Source organism: Anopheles ziemanni, chromosome 3 (genome assembly GCF_943734765.1).
Source record: "Anopheles ziemanni chromosome 3, idAnoZiCoDA_A2_x.2, whole genome shotgun sequence".
NCBI lineage: Eukaryota > Metazoa > Arthropoda > Insecta > Diptera > Culicidae > Anopheles > Anopheles ziemanni.
Window position 1 is genome coordinate 27,054,412 of NC_080706.1, and position 6,941 is coordinate 27,061,352.

A 6,941-nucleotide genomic window follows, 5' to 3' on the forward strand; every position below is an offset into this window, starting at 1 on the left:
CTGTGCGCGTTTTCTGAGAGTCTGATTAGGTAAGGGCCGACATTAGGCAGGATCTAGCTATGTACCAGGCGTAAAAAAGAAGCCTATGTGAATTAGCGCGCAGCAGAAATAATAGTATCATGAAATGAAAGGTGAAACAATAAAGTTTATGAAATATCCAAAGTCTACGTTTTACAGTTTGGTCACATATTTAAATGTAAAAATTTATTGAGAACTGATTACAAATCCTGTGGATTCGGTTAAAATTACGAAACTGTGCGTGGAAAAACGCTGTTAATTCGAATGTATACGCTTAACGGACAATTTTTGAATTGTCTCGTTCAATTGTTCGTTAAGTTTTGATCAACCGTTACTGCTGCCTCGGAGCGTTACGAAGCGTTTTTCAATATTTGAAAACTCTTCTTGATTTTTTACAGTAATACAACTCTAACAGGCCCAAATCATAGACACAAAACATTAATAAATACTAAAACTATTTGCATTCATTAGTTATCCACAACGTGTTTCTTGCGAATCAGAATATGGACAACCACGAACAAAAGTTTAAGCGTTATCTGCGCGTTACTTTGAGTTTTTCTGTTCACATGGAACACAACTTCGAAGAACTGTGCGAGGAAATTATTTTAAACATTTTACACCTTAATTACCTACTTTTTTTATATCGCATACCCATCTCGATATCTATTCGGCAACAAAAGAAAAATCGGAAAAAAGAATATGTGCTTTTGCAAACAAATACGGTTTGTCGTTGTCACAATTCACGCTTCAGCCAGATTTCCATTTGATTCGGTGCCGGGCTTGTTCCTCACATTGGGTAAATCATGGCCGCATAATTATTTAATAAAACCCCATTATGTTCGTTGCACGTGAAACGATGGTGGAGCGCACGGGCGGTCGGACGGGCAGGCGGGTGAATTGCGGTTCGCGTTTCATCATCATCTTTCACTCGATTTTCATCGCCACTTGCTTCTTTCATTCCGCCACAGAAAGAAAAGGTGTCGTCATGCATTAGTATCATCATCGATAATTGAAGTCCATGAAACATGAATGGGTTTTCCCAGCTTCCCTCCAGCACGTGGGTCCCAAAACAAAAAATAACCATTCCAGCGCGGTGGCAATTTACAATTTGAAAACTGTACAATCCCAATCGGGGGTTCGCTCGGCGCGCAGTTGTTCTTGGTTGAAAATTTAATTTTCAATCGTGCGTGTTCGTGGTCAATTTTGGGCCAAGCGCCCGCCTTTAAAACTGCCCGGTCGGCGCGTTTCCCTGGATCGGTTTGCGGCCGGCCGAATCTCCAATTAAATCCGGGGGTCTTTGAACCCGTTGTCAACACCCAACATTGCGCGGTTCCCGTGACCCACGGACCGATCGATCGGCGTTCTCCTCCCATCAACTTTCGGCGATGGTAGAGAAGCTTTGAGTGAACAAAAAAAAGGGCCACCAAAATCCCAAAAGTTCTACTTTGATCCACGTCTTTGACGTTCTCAAATATCTCATTTCGTCAGCTCAATTATCTTATACAACCAGAACCGTCTCATCTAATCCTTTTGCAAGTACCAACGCAAAAACGTACCTCTATAGAAATGGTAAGCAGTCCATCGTAATCGCCATCATCGTAAAATCATATCCATGGAACTCTGGCTCTGACTGCTGTGGAGTAATGTTGCTTATGATTGATGCCCAGTTGAGAATGATGATCGTACGGCTATTGTAAACCCTGCTCTGTGTGATGAAACTATACACCATGGAATGACATAATTTTTAGGATCATCTAAGCTTCGTTTTGTGCGAATTGGAAGAGCAAATACATTTAATTTCAAATAAATAACAAATCACTATATTTACAAATATCGTAGTGCATTTAAATTACAAATTCAACTAAATTACTATTATTATTTAACTATATTTCGTGATATTTTTAACATTTTAAATTTTTAATTTACTAAACTTCACTTAACCGTCAATTTTAATTAAGCGGATAAGCCTAATGAAATGTTTTACGCATGATGCAAATTGTTTGTCACGCTATATCATTATTATGTGGATAGTATTTTGCATTTGAGCTTTTCGTAGAAGTTACTGCTGGCCGATGTTAATTTGATTTTTGATCCTTTTAAATTTATAAAAAAACGTTAATATTAAAACAATCAGTTTAATTTATTTTCATGATGTTAGCTCAATAAATATCTCCGTCTTCCTCGTAAGCCAACAGTTTGCAGAAACATTTATAATTGTTCACCCTTTGTTTCTATCACAATCTATTCTGACTCATCAGATACGATCGAGAATCTCGTTGCGTTCCGGAAGCCTGGAACCACCGGAAGCACCGGAAGTGGCGCGACCAGCGTCGACCATCAGGTGCACACACGCCAGACGCACCTCATTCGAAATTCCGATTGCGCAGGCGCGATACACGCCAAGCAAGCAGAAGATATGCATTCACACATGAGTAACGTATAAAATATGATGCTAACGACTTTCTTCTCTCGTTGGATTTCCCTGCTCCGCTCCGTTTCCCTCCTACGGAGCGTGAATTAAATGTATGTTGATGGACCCGTCCGATCGGACACTCTGTTGTCTTCACAACGGCACTGAAACACAGACAGTTTGTTTTGCATGTTGTTTCCTTTTTTCTCCCGCATCCCTTGTCCTCCCGCGACGACCGAGGCCACCGGAAGCGTGTCTACGTTTGCGCAATGGTCTGTTGCGAGCCGCGATTTACCGCAAACGCGCTTTGAAAGTCGAGCTGTCGAGGACACCGGGCTGCCTTGCGGCCGGACGGATGCGAATTCCGGCTGGGGGAAGGATACACACGGGCAGCGAATCCTGTCGTGCCGTGTCGATGGCGTAGATATGACAATACCTGCTGCGCATTTGCATAAACGAGGTAAATTGTGTTTCTTTTTTTTTCTATCGGACTTTATTGTCTTTCTCTGCATTTCGAACTTTTCTTTACCTTCGTCGCTCCCCAATAAAAAAAAAAAACATGGCATGTACACGATGTTGGAAGGACCTTCACCCGATGTCCGGCGATGAAGATGGTGGAGCTGTTTAATATCTGGTTAAAAGTTGTCGACGTCCGGAAGAACAAATTGGCAGACAAGATAGTCCTTCCGGTTGTTGTTCGTTTGCTTCCGTTTCTTCTTTTTCAGCAACCATCAGGGAGGATTTATGATAAAGACCTAAGATTGATGGATTGATTGATTGGGCAAAGTGTCGCGTCTCTCGCGCAACCGACTCCCCGGAGCGGCCATAAGCAGACGTTTTGTGAATTTTTCACTTTTAAATTATGATATTGGGACCTTTTAAAGCAAACATAAAAATGGCCTGCAAAACACACCAACGAGCTATAAATGTGTTAACAAAATCCACCACCGCAAGGCAACATTCGTTGAATTAAAACTTCTTTAAATTAAACTGGTGGACATTCACTTCGGTAATTCGCAATCAACGCCACTGCCATCGTTGTTAACAAGCTCATTACCTGGCCGACGATTTTCCAGAGCTCCCATTCGGCCCTTGGGTAGCAAAACAGTTGCGAAACAATGAATGAAAGTAGAGGGTCCCGCGAGGGAAAATCAAAACCACCCCAAGCTGAAGAATGGCGGTGACTGTTGGTTTACGAAAATGCAGACCACCTCTCCCGGGGGAGCGATTGTAAAATTAAAATCTCAAAACTTCCCCAACATGGTACACGTGAATGGAAACTTTTGCCTTGCCTTCTTTACAGCTTTCCAATGGTCGGGGAACGGGACGGGAAAGCATGTCCCATGTGCAGCGGTAAAAGTTGGCGGGTGGCGAAAAATGAAAATCTAACCATTGTGGCCAATTTTCAACTCGATGTCATTTCGCCGAAAGTTACTCCGGGTACGAAATAAATTATTTCTGCGCCAAGGATGGCGTCTGCGTTTACCTCGTTGTTGTTGTGTTGGTTTAAATTTAACTTTCGGCTGCAGCTAGGACCAATAAAAGCCAATACGAACGCCGAACAAAAGCACGCGATTAATCCCCATCGAAGGGGTTTGTTTTTCTCCACTCAAGGCAGTTCCGAGTGATACGAGGAAAAGCACAAATGCACAAACATGTGCAAACAAAAACAAAACCAAGAAAATTTACCCGCCTGTTTATTCCGTGAAGCAAAGTGGCTTGCCGCTGCTGGAAGCGAAATAAGACCGTCGTTTTCGCTACGTTTGTTTTCGACAGCTCCTAATTTTCTTCTTCGATTTTCACCGCAACCGGTTGGTGTTTTTTTCGTCCTGCCCAAAGACAATTAACAGACAGGTCGGGTCAAAGCTGGTTTTTGCTCCGCCATTGTTGTGACAGTTGGTTAAAAAAGTGTTTTCAAAAAATTCCAGCTTACTTGTGAGAGATCTCCGCCAAAATCTTCGCGAAATAGGTAGTTGGTAATTCTAGATCACAGTATCCATGGTCTTGCGGATAGAAACTGCTCTTCTGTGTGAAATCATTCGATATAGATCCTTTTGCTCGCTGTGATTGCCGAAATTAAGTGTGTTGGTCTGTTTTATACCCAGCCTTCCTCTAGAACATATTCCGAACGCCTCAATTCTTTTTTCTTTTGATGAAACATACCAAATTTGCAGTTTTACCCCACTTTCTTCGCTGTTCGTGAGAAGTAAACAAAATTTTAACCAACTGTCAAAAATTTTCCCACGGTTTTCGGCTCGTTACATGGTATGCTGCGACCTGACTGTTAATTGTCTTTGGTCCTGCCGATTGATTCGTGCGAAATGGTGAACAACAAATGAAAATCGATTGAGAAATTCTTTCCGCCCGACTGCTTCGATGGAAAATGGAACGGTGCGTCTCGTACCGGTCTTGGTTGCGGGCAGCATGGCGGTCTTGATCCTCCGGGGGTTATCTTCATCAGTTCGGGCTTCCTTTGGGTGTTGCTGGGAAAAACTCTAGGGCCGGAAAACACCCATCGGATCAGAGCATAGCGGCTGAGAGGTGGGCATTTATGGATTATTCTTACCCGGCTGGGCAGAGGAAAAGTTTACCTATAAAATGTCGGTGCCGATGGGAAGTTAGACAAAAAGCGAGAAAGAGAAAGTGCTGCACGAGAATTGGGAGTGTTAGGGTTCGCGCGGGGTAAGCTTTAGCAGGCCCGCATAAGAACTTCGAACAATTTCGTTTATCATTTTAAAGACTCCCGGTGCTATCAGGAAGAATAATTGATTCTGCTTATTCATTTCTTGTTATTTGCCAACCTCGGTAGACGGAAGAGGAGAAGGGGCTCTTTTGGGAATAGATAATATTGACAGAGGGCAGAAACTTTTAACGCCCGAGTTGCTGCCCCGAAAGTTGTGAAAGATGCACGAGTATTGTTCATATTCGATAGCCATTGGGGGCCTAGTTTTTAATCCGACAATTTTGAGAAAATCAAAAGCTTTATGGGTATGATTTTGGTTTGAAGGAATTTAGATTTTAATCATAGATGCTTACTTTCATAAATAATACCTTAAATAATAATACTCAGTTGTTTCCGAAGGTATGATGGCTTTTATTTTTGAAAGCTACCTTGGATAGATTTCGAAAGTTCTATGTGTTTCCAATATTTCTAAAATAAGTTCTTATTAATCTTACTTTATAGTTGATTTGTGTATAAAAAACTTTCCTAATTTTTTAGTTTAGTTGCATTTCTAAAACTGTATTTTAGCAAGGAGGTGTTATATCTAACGCTCACTTATGATTACAAGATTAATTAAATTGAATATTATGTTTCTTACCTGAATTTTGAAAGCACATAAATATTGTGTTTTTTTTGGCTATTAAAATCTATGTTCTTATTTACAATTGAGTTTATGATACTTTAGTGCAAGAATACTAACACTCGCCTACACACTTTCTATAACATATACTTTAATGTGTATAAAAACCAACTCTGAAATACCTCACCGAACAAAAGGTTTACCCGTCTGCTTAAGCACTTTACCTTCCGAAGAAAATGTGCATAATTGAAACAATCCTAAAGCGTGTGTCTCCCTCCGTTAGGCGACCCATTAATGCATCTGATGACTTCTAACGGCAATTGGATTGAAGTACGCGCAATCGGTGTTGACTAAGAATTCACCGACGGCCGCAAACAAACGCTCCAGCTAATGGTGAGGTATGGATGCCATTACGGCCCGTTCATCTTTCCCGTTCGTAAACCTCGGTTACGGTTTCTCGAGGACTCCTCCGGGAGCTGCTTATTAAACACTGCGGAAGCACTCCGTCAATGGGCGTGCAACCAGTACGTCCTGCGTTTAGCGTTTCCCTTGTGACCTCCCGATCTCGTCGTCTTCGATTGCATAATTAACCCGGCCGGACAGCGAACCCTTCGTCCACCTCTTGGAGGTTCAAGTGCAATAGGTCTACCAGCCATTTACCAAGTCAGTACGTCTGAGACATAAGCAGCCCGGGTTTGGCATTCCTAGTTGGTGGGGCCGCGATCGGTCTCCACCATCAAATCCCCTTGTCCGAGCCCCGTTCGCAGATGTATTGAGTCATTCCGAAGCTCAACTGGCCAGTTTGGTCCCGGCTGTTCCTCGCTTAAGCGCTGTAGCTACAGGGGCCATTGACATGCACTAGGCATCATCATCATCCTTCTCATCACCATCATCATCATCGCTGGGTTCAGCATAACTGACCGCAAGAAGCTGCGCCGTTTGCCGGGGCCTTTTGCTTGAACTATAATTTCTCCTCAATATACGAGACAGTTGGTGGTGTGGAAATTCGTTCCATTTGTTTTCCCAGTTTCCTCGCCACACCAGCACCATCGGTCCCGAGTGAAGAGTTCGCTGGGGAAGGATTGAAGGTGCTTTCATTCGTAACATTGTCCGATATGTTCTTTATTATGTAAAGATAATAAGCGATCTACCGTTCAAGCTCTGTTTTTCTCTCTTTCTGTTTCTCGTTTGGTCGAGGTCGGCGTCCGGTG